This window comes from Hemitrygon akajei, chromosome 1 (assembly GCF_048418815.1).
Source record: "Hemitrygon akajei chromosome 1, sHemAka1.3, whole genome shotgun sequence".
Classification (NCBI taxonomy): domain Eukaryota; kingdom Metazoa; phylum Chordata; class Chondrichthyes; order Myliobatiformes; family Dasyatidae; genus Hemitrygon; species Hemitrygon akajei.
In genome coordinates this window covers 75,822,198-75,843,698 of record NC_133124.1, presented here as the reverse complement: position 1 = coordinate 75,843,698, position 21,501 = coordinate 75,822,198, and the positions used below count along the sequence as shown (strand labels likewise).

Genomic DNA, 21,501 nt, shown 5'->3' with positions numbered 1-21,501 from the left:
GTTCTTGCAATGTGGTGTCAACTTCGGTCACATTCACCCAAAATGGATCCACCACCCAATCTGGAATATGCATTCCATAATCAGTGTGCAGTTATTTCAAATGATCAAAATAGACAAACAGATCATCTTCCTGCAATTCTACTTTGAGTGAGCAGTGAGTGAACTCATTCCAATGTCTTGTCTTTGTTGTCCCTACGTGCTGTGTTCAAGGGCTTCCTCAGCCTCCATGGCTGTGGTGAACTACATATACCTGTCTGGACATGCCCCCCTGCTAACTGCTCCTGTGGCTCCTGCCACAGACCCCTGTATAAAGGTAATTGGAGACACCGCCCTGGCCTCAGTCTCCAGGATGCAGTGTGGTGGTCAATTGCTGCTTGTTCTTTCTTCCAGCCAATAAAAGCCTGTATCTCGCCTCACGTCTCCAAGAGTTATTGATGGTGCATCAATGGCTGCATGTTTTCATCTGAAAGTGTAGTCACGCAAAGTAGACCTAGTGGCATCCTTTCGTCCTGTGTGGATGGAATAAAACCATGGTCAGGATACACTGTGGAATATTGTAGAGATTTTATCTTCGATGCAATAGCCATGAATAATCTGATATAAACCAATAAAGGAAAATTAAAAACATCTATAGGTATATATCTATATAGATAACAGTAACAGCAATACAACTGTGTGAGTAGGATCTATAGAAAACTAGTAAGCATAATTATAAGTACAATCTCATGTGGAAAAGTATCAGTGCTGAATATACATGTAAAAATAAAACTAGCTTTTAGGCAATATTTTTTAAATATAATTTTTGCAAATATTTTAAAAATGTTATCTTATGCAAGTTCTATGAGAAAATAAAGAGTGCGTAATCACCAAGAAAAGTGAATTGAGCTTCCTTTAAAATATGACGAGTAAATTTGTAGTGGTAGATAATGAAGCAGGGGTAGATCTTATGCATTCTCACTTCTCTGCAGTTTAGCATTTCCTGGCAAATAACCCCACTGCTGTAACTGCAGCCATCATATCACGTTTTATAAGTGGGTCAGTGGAAGGCAAACAGAACAAGCATCCTGCTTCAAATTCAGTGATTGGCTTTGCTGCAGATACTGTAGCCCCACCCAATTTGCACTGTGTGATTTGGGGGTCTCAGCAGTCAGCCCTGCAGGGTGTGGATGGTGAATCGTGCACGGCCAAGCAGAAGGAGAGATAACGATTGACATGCTGTACACCCCTCCCACACACGGGCAAAGTTGTTTTGCTGCTTCATTTCCATCATCTAGCATATTTTCCCATTCATTTCATTCAATAGACAATAGGTGCAGAAGTAGACCATTCGGCCCTTCGAGCCTGCACCGCCATTTTGAGATCATGGCTGATCATCTACTATCAATACCCAGTTCCTGCCTTGTCCCCATATCCCTTGATTCCCCTATCCATAAAGTACCTATCTAGCTCCTTCCTGAAAGCATCCAGAGAATTGGCCTCCACTACCTTCCAAGGCAGTGCATTCCAGACCCCCACAACTCTTTGGGAGAAGAAGTTTTTCCTTAACTCTGTCCTAAATGACCTACCCCTTATTCTCAAACCATGCCCTCTGCTACTGGACTCACCCAGCATCTGGAACATATTTCCTGCCTCTATCTTGTCCAATCCCTTAATAATCTTATATGTTTCAATCAGATCCCCTCTCAATCTCCTTAATTCCAGCGTGTACAAGCCCAGTCTCTCTAACCTCTCTGCGTAAGACAGTCCAGACATCCCAGGAATTAACCTCGTGAATCTACGCTGCACTTCCTCTACAGCCAGGATGTCCTTCCTTAACTCTGGAGGCCAAAACTGTACACTATACTCCAGGTGTGGTCTCACCAGGGCCCTGTACAAATGCAAGAGGATTTCCTTGCTCTTGTACTCAATTCCCTTTGTAATAAAGGCCAACATTCCATTAGCCTTCTTCACTACCTGCTGCACTTGCTCATTCACTTTCAGTGACTGATGAACAAGGACTCCGAGATCTCTTTGTATTTCTCCCTTACCCAACTCTACACCGTTCAGATAATAATCTGCCTTCCTGTTCTTACTCCCAAAGTGGATAACCTCACACTTATTTACATTAAACGCCATCTGCCAAGTATCTGCCCACTCACCCAGCCTATCCAAGTCACCCTGAATTCTCCTAACATCCTCATCACATGTCACACTGCCACCCAGCTTAGTATCATCAGCAAATTTACTGATGTTATTTTCTATGCCTTCATCCAAATCGTTAACGTAAATTGTAAACAGCTGTGGTCCCAATACCGAGCCCTGTGGCACCCCACTAGTCACCACCTGCCATTCCGAGAAACACCCATTCACCGCTACCCTTTGCTTTCTATCTGCCAACCAGTTTTCTATCCATGTCAATGCCTTCCCCCCGATGCCATGAGCTTTGATTTTACCCACCAATCTCCTATGTGGGACCTTATCAAATGCCTTCTGAAAATCGAGGTACACTACATCCACTGGATCTCCCCCGTCTAACTTCCTGGTTACATCCTCGAAAAACTCCCAACAGATTAGTCAAGCATGATTTACCCTTGGTAAATCCATGCTGGCTCGGCCCAATCCTATCACTGCTATCTAGATATGCCACTATTTCATCCTTAATAATGGACTCTAGCATCTTTCCCACCACCAATGTCAGGCTGACAGGTCGATAGTTCTCTGTTTTCTCCCTCCCTCCTTTCTTAAAAAGTGGGATAACATTAGCCATTCTCCAATCCTCAGGGACTGATCCTGAATCTAAGGAACATTGGAAAATGATGACCAATGCACCCGCAATTTCCAGGGCCACCTCCTTTAGTACCCTAGGGTGCAGACCATCTGGACCTGGGGATTTGTCAGCCTTCAGTCCCATCAGTCTTCTCATCACCGTTTCCTTCCGAATGTCAATCTGTTTCATTTCCTCTGTTACCCTATGTCCTTGGCCCATCCATACATCTGGGAGATTGCTTGTGTCTTCCTTAGTGAAAACAGATCTAAAGTACTATTAAATTCTTCTGCCATTTCTCTGTTTCCCATAACAATTTCACCCAATTCATTCTTCAAGGGCCCAACGTTGTTCTTAACTATCTTCTTTCTCTTCACATACCTAAAAAAGCTTTTGCTATCTTCTTTTATATTCCTGGCTAGCTTGCGTTCGTACCTCATTTTTTCTCCCTGTATTGTCTTTTTAGTTAAGTTCTGTTGTTCCTTAAAAGCTTCCCAATCATCTGTCCTCCCACTCGCCTTAGCTCTGTCATACTGATGCACCATCAATAACTCACGCTGAGACTTAGGAAGCGAGATATCGGCTTTTATTGACTGGAAGAATAAACAACACTACATCCTGGGGAAAATGAGGGAGAGCAGCAGCCCACAGTCGCCTTTATACAGGGGTCTGTGGGAGGAGCCACAGGAGCAGTCAGCAGGGTCTGTGGGAGGAGCCACAGGAGCAGTCAGACAGGTATATCTAGTTCACCACACATACTTCCTTTTTTTTAATGCTATGCAATCTCTGACTTCCTTTGTCAACCACTGTGGCCCCTTTCCCCCCTTTGAATCCTTCCTTTGGGGGATGAACTGATTTTACACCTTGTGCATTATTCCCAAGAATACCTGCCATTGCTGTTCCACTGTCTTTTCTGCTAGGCTATCCGTCCAGTCAACTTTGGCCAGCTCCTCCCTCATGGCTCCATAGTTTCCCCTGTTCATCTGCAACACTGACACCTCCGAGCTGCCCTTATCCTTCTCAAATTGCAGATAAAAGCTTATCATATTGTGATCACTACCTCCTAATGGCTCCTTTACTGCGAGATCGCTTATCAAATCCTGTTCATTACGTAACACTAAATCCAGAATAGTCTTGTCCCTGGTCGGCTCTCGTACAAGCTGTTCCAAGAATGCATCCCGTAGGCACTCTACAAACTCCCTATCCTGTGGTCCAGCACCAACCTGATTCTCCCAGTTCACCTGCATGTTGAAATCCCCCATAACTACTGCGACATTACCTTTGTCACATGCCAATGTTAACTCCCTATTCAACTTGCACCCAATATCCATGCTACTGTTTGGTGGCCTGTAGACAACACCCATTTGGGTCCTTTTGCCCTTACTGTTCCTCAGTTCTATCCACACAGACTCTACTTCTCCTGACCCTATGTCCCCCCCCTTGCAAAGGACTGAATCTCATTTCTCACCAATAGGGCCACCCCACCCCCTCTGCCCACATTTCTGTCCCTACGATAGCACATATACCCTTGTACATTCATTTCCCAGGTCTGATCTCCCTGCAGCCATGTCTCCGTTATTCCAACAACATCATAGTTACCCATTCGCACCTGGGCTTCAAGCTCATCCGCCTTATTTCTGACACTTCGTGCATTCAGGCATAGAATTTTTAGCCCATTTCTCCTCTCTCTGTTTGAATTGCTGCCTATTGTGCTTAACCCAGCTCCCCGAACTCCCATCGGGCTATACGCCCCTAGAATTTTGTTGTCCTTCCTAAATTTACTTATTCTTTCAACACATTTAACTCCATGTTCCGTCAGACCATCCCTCTGTACATGAGTTTCAATTAGTTTCAATGAGTTTCACTTTCAATTGAGTTTCAGGGTTTCATTTCAATTACACACATTTCTTTTTTTACTCATACATTTTGAGAAAGTAAGGAAGCGTGGGATCCAAGGGGACCTTGCTTTGTGGATCCAGAATTGGCTTGCCCATAGAAGGCAAAGAGTGGTTGTAGACGGGTCATATTCTGCATGGAGGTCGATGACCAGTGGTGTGCCTCAGGGATCTGTTCTGGGACCCCTACTCTTCCTGATTTTTATAAATGATGTGGATGACAAAGTGAAGGGGTGGATTGGTAAATTTGCTGATGACACAAAGGTTGGGGGTGTTGTGGATAGTGTGGAGGGCTATCAGAGGCTACAACGGGGCATTGATAGGATGCAAAACTGGGCTGAGAAGTGGCAGATGGAGTTCAACCCAGATAAGTGAGAGATGGTTCATTTTACTTGGTCAAATATGATGGCAGAATATAGTGGTAAGACTCTTGGCAGTGTGGAGGATCAGAGGGATCTTGGGGTCTGAGACCATAGGACACACAAAGCTGCTGTGCAGGTTGACTCTGTGGTTAAGGAGGAATATGGTGTACTGGCTTTCATCAACTGAAGGGTTGAGTTCAAGAGCCGACAGCTAATGTAACAGGTTCATAGGACCCTGGTCAGACCCCACTTGGACTACTGTGCTCAGTTTTGGTCACCTCACTACAGGAAGGATGTGGAAACTATAGAAAGAATGCAGAGGAGATTTACAAGGATGTTGCCTGGCTTGGGGGTGGGGGGCCATGCCTTATGAAAACAGGTTGAGTGATTTCGGCCTTTTCTCCTTGGAGCGACAGAGGATGACAGGTGACCTGATAGAGGTGTATAAGATGATGAGAGGCAATAATCGTGTGGATAGTCAGAGGCTTTTTCCCAGGGCTAAAGTGGCTAACATGAAAGGGCTCGGTTTTAAGGTGCTTGAAAGTAGGTACAGAGTGGATGTCAGGGGTAAGTTTTCTTACACAGAGAGTGGTGAGTGTGTGGAATGGGCTGCCGGCAACAGTGGTGGAGGTGGATATGATAGGGTCCTTTAGGAGACTCCTGGATAGGTACATGGAGCTTAGAAAAATAGAGGGCTATGGGTAACCCTGGGTAATTTCTAAAGTAAGTACATGTTCGGCACAGCATTGTGGGCCAAAGGTCCTGTATTGTGCAGAAGGGTTTCTATGTTTTATTATAGATTTTCCAATCATATCTCATAAACATAACCTTGTATCCTAAAACTTAGACACAATTTCAACCAGGTTTCCTTACACATAACATCAGGTTTATTTGGTAAATCTTTAATAAATTTCTTATAATATTGACCATTAGCTGACATGCTTCTAGCATTCCATTGTAAGATTAGAAAAAAACATTAACAACCCTGCTTTGAAGTCTGAGTATTAGTTATTCCTTGTAAGGCTTCATTAATTACTTCTACAGTTACTTTTTTTTATCTCAATATTTTTCTGCAGCTTTTAATATAATTGTTATAATTTCCATCCTTCTTTTAGTTTGTGTTGCACAATTTACCACATCTGCCATGAAAGTGTCAAACTAATATATCATCAATCAGCAAATCATCTGTTATACAATCATTCACTTTACAAACTGTCTGTATTTGGATATTAATGCATCCCAGTGACAGTCTTCCATATTTTCTGCAGACCCTTTACATGTGATATGTCCATTTCCACCCCAACTCCCACACATTTGCACAGCTTTCTGACAAGCAGGACGTAATCCTCCACAGTTGCTATGTTTTAGCCTAACACCTTCTCCACAACTGCCATAATCGTATTCTGCACCACATCTACCACACTGCTTTTTTACCCTTTCACAAAGCTGCTACGTGATCAAACTTCTGGAATAGAAAATGTCTCAGAGGGGGTGGCACATACACTTGAACCATATCACTTAGACCATAAAACATAGGAACAGAATTATGCCATTCACCCCATCGAATCTGCTCTGTCATTCCATCATGGCTGACTCCAGATCCCACACAACCCAATACAGCTGCTGTCTTGCCATATCCTTTGATGCCCTGACCGATCAGGAAACTATCAACTTCCACTTTAAACATACCCACAGACTTGGCCTCCACAGATTCACTACTCTCTGGCTAAGCAAATTCCTTCTTACCTCTGTTCTAAAAGGTCACCCCTCAATTTTGAGGCTGTGCTCTCTAGTTCTGGATACCCCCACCATCCTCTCCACATCCACCCAATCTAGTGTTTTCAACATTCAGTAGGTTTCAATGAGATCCCAGCACATTCTTTTAAATTCCAGTGAGTACAGGCCCAAAGATGCAAAACATACCTCATATATTAACCCCTTCAATCCTGGAATCATCTTCATGAACCTTCTCTGGACTCTCTCCAATGACAACACATCCTTTCTCAGATATGGGGCCAAAACCTGTTGACAATATTCCAAGTGTGGCCTGACAAGTGTCTTCTAAAGCCTCAGCATTATTTCCTTGCTTTCATATTCTATTTGCCTTGAAATTAATGCCAACTTATATAGCCTAAATTAGTACCTCATCACCTAAACGTTTTGCAGCTATAATATCTCATGCTTTTATGCATTGAGTTGCTGCCACATGATTGGCTGATTAGATAATTATGTTAACAAGCATGTCTATAGGTGTACCTAATCAAGTACCACTGAGTGTAGTGCAAAGTATTTCAAAGCCAGCGTGATCTGGAGGAGGTCAGCTGCTCAGAAAGCAGCTATGGAGGGAAATAGACTGTTGACAGTTTAATTCCCTCTATAAATGCTGCCTGACCTGCTCAGTTCCTCCAGAATTTTGTGATTGTTGCTTAAGATTTCCAGCAATTGCAGAATCTCTTGTGTGGTGATGAAGGTTGTGTCAGTAGTTTCAGGAACTGGATGGCTGAAGGAACGTAGCTGTCTTGAACCTGGTGGTGTGGGACTTCAGACTTTTATATCTCTTGACCAATGGTGGCTGCAGGAAGATGGCCTTTTCTGGATGGTGTGGATCTTTGATGATGGATGGTGGTTTCTTGAGGCAGCAGCACCTGTAGATACTAGTGATAGTGGAAGGGATGTGCCCATTGTGTATTGGACTGAGTTCACTTCCTGCTATTTATTTCTTTCCTGCAGATTACAAATTGCCATACCCAACCAAGGTACAATCACTTGGCCTAATTTCTGTGGTATTTCTGTAGAAGTTTGTTAGATTGTTCCGTGACAGCTGGACCTCCTTAATGTTGTCTGTATATGCATCCTCTGTGTATGTACAGTACATACCTTGTATGTAAGCTCCTTGTACAGTCATAGAGACAGAGAGTGTTACAGCACAGAATCAAACCCTTTGGCCCATCTCATCCATGCCAACCTATTTTTTTGTTGAGTCCCATCGACCTGCACCCAGACCATAGCCCTCCATATACCTCCCATCCATGTACTTCTCCAAACTTCTCTTAAATGCTACAGCTGAACTTTATTCACCAATTGTGCTGGCAGCTTATTGCACACTAACACCACACTATGAGTAAAGAAGCTTCCCCTCAGATTCCCCTTAAACATTTCACCTTTCATCCTAAACCTATAACCTATAATCCCTAACTCATCTAACCTGAAAGGGAAAAAGCTTGCATTTATTTATTGTATCTATCCTCCTTATAATTTTGTCTACCTCTATAAGACATTCCTTTATTTGTCTGCTCTCCAAAGAATAAAGTCCTAACCTATTCAAGCTTTCTTTTTAATTCAGGTTCTCGAGTCCTGGCACATCTTTTTAATTTTTATTCTGCACTCTTTCAAGATTATTGATAACTTTCCTATATGTGGTGACCAGGGATATAGCTGTGAGTGGAGTGTGGTTAACTCAGACCAGGAGCTCAGTTCTGGGGTGAATTCAGATGGGCATTACATGCTGGCATTGCTGATGGCATCTACTCTCTCTGAATAAACACACCAAAAGAAACAGAGACACTGTTTCATGTTGATGACATTTTGTTTTTGGATTATGCTGTTTACTCTCTCTGTTTGCTTTCAGAAGTCCCAGGCGACCATATGGCTGGCTTCTGCTCTTGAGCTCCCAACAAACTGCCAAATAAAAGTGTGCCTATATCGAAAAGTCACTTGGAACGATAGCAAGCAGAACTCAAGACTGAAACTACAGCAGTATGATAAATATAGTCAGTGGATAGTTGCAAAATGCAAATGCTTTCAGCAGTCAGAAGAGACGTGGTTGGTGAGTAAGTTACCCAATCAAACTTTAGAAAGGGTACAGAAGAAGTTTACTATAGTGGATTAAAAAATTTACTGCAACACTGGAGAATGAAAGGAGATCCAATGTAGATAAGTTATGAGGGGTATAGATAACTATGAATTTTATTTAGTAAGTACTTGAGACCTATTGCCAGGGGGACAAGTGGAAGTTGTTTCAACAGAGCTTTCAAAAAAATAGTTAGATCTATTTGAAGAGAAAAACATAACAGTTGTAGGAGTGGGACTAACTGAATTGCTTTTGCATAGAGCTTGAGTGGACTTAACAGACCAAATGGTTTTTAATCCAGATAATGATCTTGTACATAGCCATTAAATGCAGTTTGTTACACATTTTGAGCTAACTACCTGTGGAACTTCTAGTTTTTAATCAACAAACTTTAGTCTGAAAAGAAATCATACCAGATAATCCAATGTTCCATGAAACCCGATCGTTTCAAGTCCTGTTGGTACTGTGAGCATATCCAGTGGTTCAATGAAATGCAAGGTTAGTGCTGAAATCTGGTATCTAATTAGTGAGTTGGCTAAGGATGAGATGGCACAATGTTTTATTGCCTTGGAAGTTTCATGAATGATTATTCACTTTGTCAGGTAGTTAAATGAGGTCAGCAGATCTCTCGAGAATGCAGCTTTCACATGTTCTATTGTAGGGATTACAATTGACACACAGGGTGGCCTTGCCTTCCTGTTTTACCAGGTGACAAAGTCAAGTCAAGTCACTTTTATTGTCATTTCGACCATAACTGCTGGTACAGTACACAGTAAAAATGAGATGTTTTTTCAGGACCATGCTGTTACATGACACAGTACAAAAACTAGACTGAACTACATAAAAAAAAAACAGAGAAAGCTACACTAGACTACAGACCTACACAGGACTGCATAAAGTGCACAAAAAGAGTGCAGGCATTACAATAAATAACAAACAGGACAATAGGGCAAGGTGTCAGTCCAGGCTTCGGGTATTGAGGAGCCTGATAGCTTGGGGGAAGAAACTGTTACATAGTCTGGTTGTGAGAGCCCGAATGCTTCAGAGCCTTTTCCCAGACGGCAGGAGGGAGAAGAGTTTGTATGAGGGGTGCATGGGGTCCTTCATAATGCTGTTTCCTTTCCGGATGCAGCGTGTAGTGTAAATGTCCGTAATGGCAGGAAGAGAGACCCCGATGATCTTCTCAGCTGACCTCACTATCCGCTGCAGGGTCTTGTGGTCCGAGATGGTGCAATTTCCGAACCAGGCAGTGATGCAGCTGCTCAGGATGCTCTCAATACAACCCCTGTAGAATGTGATGAGAATGGGGGGTGGGAGATGGACTTTCCTCAGCCTTCGCAGAAAGTAGAGACGCTGCTGGGCTTTCTTTGCTATGGAGCTGGTGTTGAGGGACCCTCTGAGATTCTCTGTCAGGTGAACACCAAGAAATTTGGTGCTCTTAACAATCTCTACCGAGGAGCCGTTGATGTTCAGTGAGGAGTGGTCGCTCCGTGCCCTCCTGAAGTCAGCAACCATCTCTTTTGTTTTGTTCACATTCAGAGACAGGTTGTTGGCTCTGCACCAGTCCGTTAGCCGCTGCACCTCCTCTCTGTAAGCTGACTCGTCGTTCTTGCTGATGAGACCCTGCAAAATGATGAACTGCAAAATTGTGCTGATGTTGAACAACTGGAATAAAATATTTGACAATGGAAATTCTCAATAGTCCACCTGGAGAGACAAACAGATTTAAGGCTTTGGATCAATGGCATCACAGACTTAAAATCTTACTGGTAAATGACAATAAGCTCTGGAGTTTCACAGCAATCAAATATTACAGATGTGATGAAAACAGAATGTATTGGAAATGCTTGGCAGATCTAGCAGCATCTGTGGAGAGAAGAACTGAGTTAAGATTTCATATTGGTGATCTTTCATTCTCCCTTATCCACCTTATCATCTTTTAATCTATCACCAATATTCTCCAGAGATAAAGCAGTACCTTCTTAAAATTTAGCAGTCATCAATTTTGCATTTTATGGTTTTAATACATAAAACTATATGAATATAGAAGAGACTGCAGATGCTGAAATCTGGATCAATAAACACACTGATAAAGGAACTCGATGGGTAAGGCAGCATCTGTGGGGAGAGAGGAGTGTTGAGCCAAGATCCTTTACCAGGACTGAAGGCAATGGAAATTATGTCGCAGTTACAATTGTTGGTGAGGCTGCTCTTAGAGTACTGTGTGCAGTTAAACTGGAAAGGGTTTATTTCTTGGAACGTAGGGAAATGAAGGGCAGCCTTTCAGAAGTGTTTAAAGTTATGAGAGACTTAGATAAGGCAGGTGGTTACAGACTTTTCACAGGATTGGGGAGTTCAAAACTAGTGGGCACAGATTTATGGTGAAAGAGGAAAAATTTAAAAGAGCCCTGATACAGTGTTGAGTATATGGAACAAGCTGCCACAGGAAGTGGCTCAGGCAGGTACGATAGTTACATGTTAAATTCAGAATCAGATTTATTATTACTGACTTACATGACATGAAATGTTGGATGAACTCAGCATTTCAGGCAGCATCTATGGAAATGAATAAATAGTTGATACTTTGGGCTCAGACTCTTCTTCAGGATGGCAAAGGAAGAGGGGAAAACATCAGAATAATAAGATAGGGGAGGGGAAGGAGTATAGCCAGAAGGTGAAAGGTGAAGCCAGGTGGGTGGGAAAGGTAAAGGGCTGGAGTGGAAGGAAACTGATAGGAGAGCAGAGTGGACCTTAGGAGGAAGGGAAGAAGGGGCAGCAGGGGGAGGTGACAGGCAGGTGAGGAGACGAGGTAAGAGGCCAGAGTGGTGAATAGAAGAAGATGGGGTGGGGAAGGGGAGGGTATTTTTAATCGGAAGGAGAAATTGATTTTCATGCTGTCAGGTTGAAGGCAACCCAGATGGAATATGAGGTTTTGCTCCTCTAGCCTGACAGTGGCCTCCCTACTAATCTCCCTCCTGGCATGATGCATCATTTCACCTGTGACTCTGCTGGGGTCTTCTATTGTATCCGATGCTCCCGATGCATTGGTAAACTGGGGGACTGCTTCATCGAGCACCTCTGCTCCATCCACTGAAAAATGAATTTTTTGGCGGCCAATCATTTAAATTCCTATCCTCATTCCCATTCCAACATGCCAGTCCATGACCTCCTCGTACCATGATGAGGCCTTTCTCAGGATGGAGGAGCAACACTTCATTCCGTCTAGGTAGCCTCCAACCTGATGGCATGAATACCAGTTTCTCCTTCCAATAATTTTTCCCTCATCTTCTGTCCCCACTCTGGCCTCCTACCTCTTCTCACCTGCCTAACACCTCCCCCGATGCCCTTCCTTCATCCCTTTCTCCCATAGTCCACTCTCCTCTACTATCAGATTCTTCCTCTCCAATTCATGACATTTCTCATCCACCTGGCTTCACCTGTCACCTTCCAGCTATCCTCCTTCCCTCACCCACCTTTTTATTCTGGTGTTTTCCCGCTTCCTTTCCAGTCCTGACGAAGGGTCTTGGTCTGAAACTTTCAGTGCTTAGTCATCTCCACAGATGCTGCCTAACCTGTTTAGGTCCTCCAGCAATTAGTGTGCGTTGCTTTAGATTGCCAGAATCTGCAGAATTTCTTGTGTTATATGACATGAAAGTTATTGTTTTGCAGTAGCAGTATACTGCAAAGATATAAAATTTTTAAAAGTGCAAAAGAGAGAAACCCTCAGATAGGTATATGAAGGGTTGAGTTTGGAGGGGTATGGTTCAAATGCAGGAAAGTAGGTCCAGCTGAGTGGGAAATGTGGTCAGCATGGACTGGTTGGGTTGAAGGGTCTTTCATTCGTGTGGTATTGCTTACTGTCTCTCTGACTTTATAAGGAAGAACTTGCTCAACCTGAGTACTTGGAACTTAGAATGCACTGTCTGATGAGATGGTAGGGCCAGAAACTTAGAGGGTATCTAAGGAAGAATATTTACTCCTCAAACAGTGGTTAGAAACTGGAATTCACTACCTGAGGCAGTGGAGGCAGACTCTCACCACATTAAAGTACTTAGAAGAGCACTTGAATCACCAAGACGTGGAAGGTTATGGACCAAGTGCTGGTAAATGACATGTCCTTGATGAGAATCACACATAAAATGCTAGAGGAACTCAGCAGGTCAGGTAGCATTTGTGGAGGGAAATGAACAGTTAACTTTTCTGGTAAAGACTCTTCATCAAGACTATCATTTCCCTCTAGAAATGCTGTCTGACCTGCTGGGTTCTTCTATCATTTTGTGTATGTTGTTCTAGATTTCCCACAATGGTAGAATCTCTTGTATGTCCTTGATGAGCACTTGATGGTCTTTGTGGAAGCAGCTGGGCAAAGGACTACTGGGACTTTTTTTTTTAAACAGAGTAAGTTAACGGTACATGTCTCAAAGTCAGATTCACCAGCAGCTTGACACTTCATGCTTTCCAGTTAGCACAGTCTCCTTTACTACAGTCTTGTTAATCCTTCCTTTTTTCAGAATTTACCTAATTCTTTTTGAAATTCCTATTGAATGTTCTTCCATTGCCAAAGAGTCAATGGAAACAGGCTCTTTGGCCTGACTCATTCATGTTTCAAATCAAGCTAATCCCATTTGCCCATGTTTGGTCCATTTCATTCTACACTGCTCCTATCCACATATTTATCCAAATATCTTTTCTCAATGCTCTCATTATGCCTGCATCAATTACTTCCTCTAGCAGCTCATTCCATATATATGTACCAATTTTTAAGGAAGGAGTTGCCCCTCAAGTCCCTTTTAAATCTTTCCTTTCTCACCTTAAACCTATGGTCTCTAGTTTTTAGTTGCACTGCCCTTCAAAAAAAAACTGTGTGCATTCTTCCTCTCCATGCCCCTCATGATCTTGTACCCACAGAGTTCAATGTTACAGTACTTAAAATAATAAAGTTACCTATTCTAACTATTTTAAATGACATTTGATTTCTTATTCCCATTATGGCATATATTTAGTTTGCCATCCACCTGTCTCCTCCCTCAATATTTCCCATTGTTTATTGTATTATCTGAAGTGTCTATCAGGAATTGAATGGCATAAATTATTCAGCTTCTCACTAGAATCTATGTCTCTCCCACATTTCTATTGTGTCTGTTTTGCACAAGGTTAGATGTGGAAGTCTGCAAATGTACATTAATGTTAAATCACCAGTTGTCCATTTTACCATCCACTTAACCGTTCAAGGTCCTTTTTCAATGCACTAAAATAATAAATGCCACAGCCCTTCATTCACCTGTCTGGGATTATAAATAACTCATTTGTGGATATTATTTCATTAATTTCTTTAGGCAGTAAATGCATCAGAAACATGGGAGAGCTCCAGACTGCAGTGAGCCACAAATAATTTATGCAATGCCTTTGCAAATAAGTGCCAGTCAGGGTGACAAATAGTGATGCGTTTCTTGACTTGATAACATGGTATTAACCAGCACAATCTAAAAGAATCCCCAGTTTTGCACTTCTAAAACACAAGATGTAAAAATAATCCTACTTCTCACATTTGACGGAGTTAACCCTGAAGAGTAAACTTAACTTGATTTCAGGTTGATTAACACTTTCATTCCAAATTAATCTATGGTGGATCCATTTTCTGGTCTAAACACATGCGAGGTTCACTAATATAATAATGAAAATCCTCCTTTCATAAGTTCATAGGGATGGTTTTTGAAACAGTGTGGGGAGACCGGCGTTAGGTGAGAGCTTGGGTACAGGGATGGAGGGAAGTGAGAATTCAAAGACAGTGAATGTAGAGTTGGGGGAAGAAGTCGGGGTCAGAGTTCAGGTCGGAGCACTCCAATTTCGTAGCCTGGCATTCCCTGAGGACGGAGGTCTGTGAGCCCCAAGAATGAGGGCTGGTGATTTCAGTTGTTGAGTCCTGGGGTTGGAGGTCTGAGGTTAGAGAGTCCTGTCCTGGAACTGGAGGCCTGAGGAGGTACGTTAGCTGGTCCTGTGGTTGGAGGCCCATGATTGGCAAGTTCCGGGGTCAAAACCCACAGGTCATCGAGTCTGAGGTTTGAGGCCTGGACATCAGTGATCTGGTGGTCAAGGCCTGGTGATCAAATTCCCATGATCAGTGGGCACTGAGGTCAATGCCCAGAGGTCCGTGAAATCTAGAGGTTGAGGTCCAAAGGTTGGAACTTTTAGAAGTTGAAGGTCATAGACTGAAGTTGGTGAGTCCAGAGGTCAAGGCCCAAAGGTCGAAGCCCCTGAGTTGGCTTGTCCAGAGTTTGGTGGCCCAATGTTTGTGAGCCTGAGAGTGTGGGGCCGACTCATGGTGACAGTCTGGAAGGGGAAGGAGATAAGAAGCCAGCGCTTAGTAGCCCTGTGGCCATCACCCTCAACAACAGGCTTATCACTTAGAGAGATTCACCATTTTGCAGCGCATGGAGTAGTCGCATTCTTAGTGTCTCCCTATTTTATATACTTTATATCCCACTGACAGATCCCTTTTAGCTTTGATGATTTATTACTTCTATTGAAGGATTTACTATTTAATTACAATGGCCGAAAAAAGTCATTCTGGTATTGAACTGAGAAGCAGCAAGACTTTTCCTGAAACAGAGCAAATGGAACAAACCAAGAAGGCGGAGGAACCTGCTACTTTAGCAGGAATATTTTCTTCAATACAAGACATGAAGTTGGAATTCGGATCGCTTAACACCAAGATTGTTAAGCTGACAGGCTCAAACGGGCTGAAAAAGCTATCTCTATGGTTCAAGATTCTTTGAAAAATCTGGACTCTCAGCTTCAAACACTTCAGCAAACTACAACCTGAATTGAGAATGTACATGATCTATTCAAGTAAACTATTAAAGATCAAGGAATGAAAATATCTTTGATGGAAAAGAAAATCAACGAAATTACCTCGGAACTATCTAAGGTGAAGAAAAAAATGGTTGATTTAGATTGTAGAGGGCGTTGGAGGAATTTGCGTATTCTAGGACTGCCTGAAAATACTGAAGCTGGCGATCTGTTAAAATTCTTTTCAGATATGTTGTACTCACTTTTTAGTGAGACCCTGGAAGCTCGCCCTTTAATTGACAGAGTCCATAGAATTCCATTTTCTTGGCATTCATCTGAATTACATTCTCGACCAATTGTACTTTCTCTGCATTATTATACTACTAAGGAAGCCATACTTCGAGAAGCCAGAAAAAAGCAAAAGTTAATCTTTAAATCTGCAGAAATTTGTATAGTCGAAGATTATCCTCCTGAAATCATTGCCGAAAGAAGGAAATACCGAGAAGTCATGAGTGAAATGTATAAATTAGATTTATACCCCTCCCTTCGCTACCCAGCAAGGCTGATAATCTATCCTGAAAAGTCTCAGTCACTGAGAATCTACTCTCCCCAGGAGGGATGGGAGTACATTAAAAATCTTAAAGTTAAGCCTACTGAATAAAATCTTAACCCAATTACTCAATAGGTAATTCTGAAGCATTTTGTTATATGAGATGTTTATGGATCTTCTGAGCTAGGTTTATTCTATACTTTTTTTAGTCTCTGGTATGGGATGTGGTTGATTAAACTTTTTTTAAACCTATTAATAATTAGTATATACATAACTGTTTTGTAGGGAACTTTTATAGTATTATACTCTAATGGTCCGCACAGGACCTGTCGTGTACTAATCTTTTTATTTTTATTTGTTTCAATACTAACATAGTTTTAGGTTTGTTTTTATATATATACTCATTTATTCTTTTTTTTCGAGAGAAAGAACTTTGTAATATTATTTGCTTGGATTTATTCGTTTTTGAATATGTGATTAAGGTACTTTAGCTGATTTTAAGGTGGCCGTTGCCGATTAAGTTTTTATTAATGTTAGACATAACATGGTAGTAGTTGAACTTTGTTTGTGCTTTTCATTATGGCTATTTTACATGAGATTTTTGTTTTAACTTAATATACGTAGCTGCAAAATGGAGAATAGGGTCAAGGGTTATTAGTTTAGCATGTGGCCAGCCTATTGGTCATTGGATTTCACACCTTTTGGGAGATTTTGGGGAGGGGGCTATCAGAGTAGGTTTTTTTTCTTGATTGGCAGTTCTTTTGATGGATTTTTTTCTCGTAAGTACGTCACTCCTTCTGGTTGTATCCATGCCTTTTGGTTTAATCTGTGCTTGCGTAACATCTCTTTTATATAATATTAAATTCAATTTTAAACATGGATTAATAAAATTAATATAATATCTTGGAATTGGAACAGTGTGAATCACCCCATTAAGCGTATAAAGATTTTTAAGAAATTAAAAACACTTAACGCAGATATTATTTTTGCGCAAGAAAATCATATACGGAAACAGGATGAGGACGGATTTTTCCAATTTTGGAAAGGGCCTTTGTACCATTCGCTGTCAGATAATAAAATAAGAGGCGTATCTATCTTTCTTAGCCCCAAAATCCCTTTTGTACACTTTAATACTATTACTGATTTGATTGGAAGATACTTAATTGTTACTGGTTTATTATGCGAGCAAAAGGTAGCTCTGGTGTGTGTATACGCACCTGATGTAGATATTTCTGATTTTTTAAAGAAACTTTTTTCTGAGTTACCGAATTTGAATGAATAGAAGTTGATCATGGGTGGTGACTTTAATTGTTGTTTAAATCCGGCGACTGACAGGTCATCAACCAATCCGTCACTTCCTAATAAAGCAGCGGCCTGTATTAATTCTTTTTTATTAGAATATGGCCTGGTCGATATCTGGAGATATAAACACCCCAACGATAAAGATTTCTCTTTTTTCTCACATGTTCATCATAAGTATTCTCGAATTGATTACTTTTTTTTAGACACACGTTTGTTATATTCCTTTGTTGAGTGTGCGTATGACATCATTGTGCTCTCAGATCATGCGCCTTTAAAGTTAACCCTGAAGCTTTTGGATAACTTTTTGAAAATGTCACAGTGGAGACTGAATCCCATATTGTTACATGATCCAGCTTTTATTAGTTTTATTAAGGAGCAAATTTTTATATTTTTTGAATTTAATACAACTGAAGGAATGTCAAACTTGGTTATATGGGACACATTGAAATCTTTTCTTAGGGGACAAATAATCTCATGTTCAGCAGCTTTGAGAAAGAAAACTAAAGCAGAATTGTCAGTGCTTATTAATAAAATTAAAGAGATAGATAAAGCGTATTCAGTTAAACCTACTGAGGACCTTTATAAAGAAAGGGTCGAACTTCAATCACATTATGATTTGCTTCTGACCTTTCCCATTGAACAGCAAATTTTTAAATCCAAAAGTTTATTTTATATACATGGGGAAAAATCTGCTAAGCTTTTGGCGGGTCAGTTAAAGGCTGGGATGATCAGAAGACAGATTTTAAAAATTCGTAGACCAGATAGAATTGAAACTTTAAATCCTTGTGAAATTAATAAGATATTTATGGATTTCTATTCTAATCTTTATAAATCTGAATTCTCTGATAGTACTATTACTATGAATAGATTTTTGCAAAGGTTAAATATATCTCAAATTTTGACTCAAGATGTTGATATATTAGATGCACCTATTAAACGAGGAAATAGCCAAGGCTATATCCGCTATGCAATTAGGGAAAGCTCCGGGACCTGATGGTTATACGGTAGAATTTTACAAGACTTTTCATGAAATGCTTATTCCACATCTTCATCAAACATTTACCAATTCTATATCCTCTGGCAACCTTCCAAAAACTTTTTATGAGGCATTAATTTCATTGATTCCTAAAAAAGGAAAAGACCCACTGGAACGTGTATCCTATAGACCTATTTCTTTATTGAATGTAGATTTTAAAATTCTCTCTAAGATTCTAGCTAATAGACTTGAGAATATTTTGCTTAATGTTATCTCAAATGATCAAACAGGATTTATTAAAAATAGATACTCACATTTTAATATTTGAAGATTGTTGAAAATCATTTATTCCCCCTTGGTTAAAGAATCTGAATGTATTGTATCTCTGGATACAGAGAAAGCCTTTGACAGGGTGGAATGGCCTTATTTATTTCAGGTTTTGAAGAGGTATAATTTTGGCCTGGATTTATTTCCTGGATTAAATTGATTTACCATGCCCCGGTGGCTGCGGTTATAACTAATAATCAAAAGTCTACTTATTTTAGATTATATAGAGGAACCCGTCAGGGATGTCCTCTTAGTCCTTTATTATTTGATTTGGTTTTAGAACCACTTGCTATTACTCTTAGGGATTCTAATTCTGTGCAGGGTATTAAGAGAGGGGATAAATTACATAAGGTTTCGTTATATGTGGATGATTTATTAGTTTACGTTTCAAACCCTAGGAAATCTATTCCTTTATGCTATCTATATTTACAGAATTTAGTATTTTCTCTGGATATAAACTTAATTTACATAAAAGTGAATTATTTCCTATTAATAATTATTCTGATTATTATGATCAAATATCTTTTAATATTGCTAAAAACCATTTCACTTACCTTGGTATCAAAATTACTAAAAATTTTAAGGACCTATATAAGTATAATTTCCCCCCTGTAATTGAATATACTCAACAAGCACTTTCTAAATGGTCGCCTATGTCGACGTCATTGATAGATCGAATTAATGCTATAAAAATGGATATTTTACTGAAATTTTTATATATATTTCAAGCAGTTCCCTCTTTTGTTCCAAAAACATTTTTTGATAAAATAGGTTCTCTGATTTTGTCTTATGTTTGGAATAACAAAAGCTCTGGAGTGAATAAACTTATATTGCAAAAATCAAAAAAAGATGGAGTCTTACCAAACTTTAGATTTTATTATTGGGCAATTAATATTCATTATATTACTTTTTGGAATATTATGATATAGATAACCAGGATCACCCTCCATGGTTATATTTGGCGGAAAATTCGGTGATGGGGTTTTCTTTAGCTTCTCTATTAGGAGCTCCCTTTCCTTTTTCATTCTCCAGAATAGGTAGACAAGCTCTCAACCCTATTGTTAAACATACTTTAAAAATCTGGTTTCAGTTTCATAGATTTTTTGAATTAAATAATTTTTTACTCTCCAGTGATATTTATTCTAATTTTTTTTAACCATCAACTCTGGATAAGGCTTTTTTAATGTGGAAAACTAAGGGCATAAAAACTTCTTTAGATTTGCTCTTACAGGATTATTTAATGTCTTTTTCGCAGTTAATGGATAAATATGACATCTCTAATACACTTTTTTTTAGATACTTACAGGTTAGGAATTTTTTAAGTGATTTTCTACTGAATTATCCCTTGGCCTATGCTATTTTTCAGCTTAAACCATTTCAAAAACGATTAATAGCTATCATTTATAAACAGTTAATGAATGCTCGCATGTTGCCTAATGATAGGGTTCAACGCACTTGGGAAATAGAACTTCAACATCCACTTTCAGATGATCAATGGAGTAAAATTTATTATCTAGTTAATAATTCATCTATCTGTGCATGCCATTCCTTAATTCAGTTTAAGATAGTACATAGATAAGTCCAAAGATAAATTGGCGCATATTTTTCCTAATATAAGCCCTATTTGTGACAGAAGTAACGCAGAGGTGGCTACTCTAACTCATATGTTTTGGTCCTCTGTAAGCTTAAATAATTTTTGGAGGGATGTGTTTAGAATACTATCTAAAGTTATAGATGTGGATGTTCAACCCAATTCACTTACGGCAATTTTTAGGATTATTCCAGAGGAAGTAGGTAGAGTATCTGCTTCCACTCAACATGTGATAGCCTTTTCAACATTACTAGCTAGGAGAGCTATCTTGTTATACTGGAAAGATTCTAATCCGCCTACTGCTTATTATTGGCTCTCCTCCATTATGTCATGTCTAAGCTTGGAGAAAATTAGAAGCTGGATGTTTGATACATCTTTTAATTTTGAGCAAGTCTGGCGACCCTTTATTCAATATTTTCATATGATTTAATTTTTTTAAAATTTATTTATTTTTCTTTATTCTCTTTAGGGAAAATCCTCATCCGTGAAGGTTTGGAGGTGACTGGAAGGACATTTTTTCTCTTTCTTTTTCTTCTAATTTTATCCTCAAATGGACTGCCCAATCCTTCTTTTCTTTCTTTTTTTTTGTTCCAATTTAGTTTAGTGGTTTTTTCCCCTTTTATTAAATAAATTTTCCAATTTTTTTATGATCTGTTAAGAGGAATTGTGGTTTTTTGATTATATTGTATATATAACAGTGTAACATTATACCTATTTGATTTTGGCAATATATACTTTTCTTTATTGCTGTTTATATGTCTTTTGTATTATCTGTTTGCTAAACTACTCCTCTGATTTGTATATTTCTTTTACTGAAAATCAATAAAAAGATTGAAAGATGGAATCACTTAGAATACTGTTGATCTAACAGAGGAAAGTCACAGTGGTTGGGTCTCCAGCACTGAATCTGCATCTGTGACTCAGAAGGGGGGAGAAGAGGAACAATGTGGTGATAGGGGATTTGTTAGGGGAGCAGACAACAGGTTCTGTGAGCGAGAACGATATTCCTGGATGGTATGTTGCATCCCAGGTGCCAGGTCCCATGGCATGTTGGATTCAGCATTCTTAAGCAGAAAGGTGAACAGCCAGAGGTCATAGCCCATGTAGGTAACAATG

General features: G+C 40.0%; 1 long non-coding RNA gene across 2 annotated transcripts in view; it reads left to right on the top strand.

The window, feature by feature from the left end:
- LOC140731642 (uncharacterized) overlaps positions 1–20,985 on the top strand; it is a 43,938-nt gene extending 22,953 nt beyond the window's left edge. For both annotated transcript variants that reach the window (XR_012099887.1, XR_012099894.1), the window contains exons 2-3: positions 8,629–8,826; positions 20,855–20,985. This is a non-coding gene — a long non-coding RNA (uncharacterized lncRNA). The remainder of the gene's footprint in view (positions 1–8,628; positions 8,827–20,854) is intronic.
- Positions 20,986–21,501: the final 516 nt, after the last annotated feature.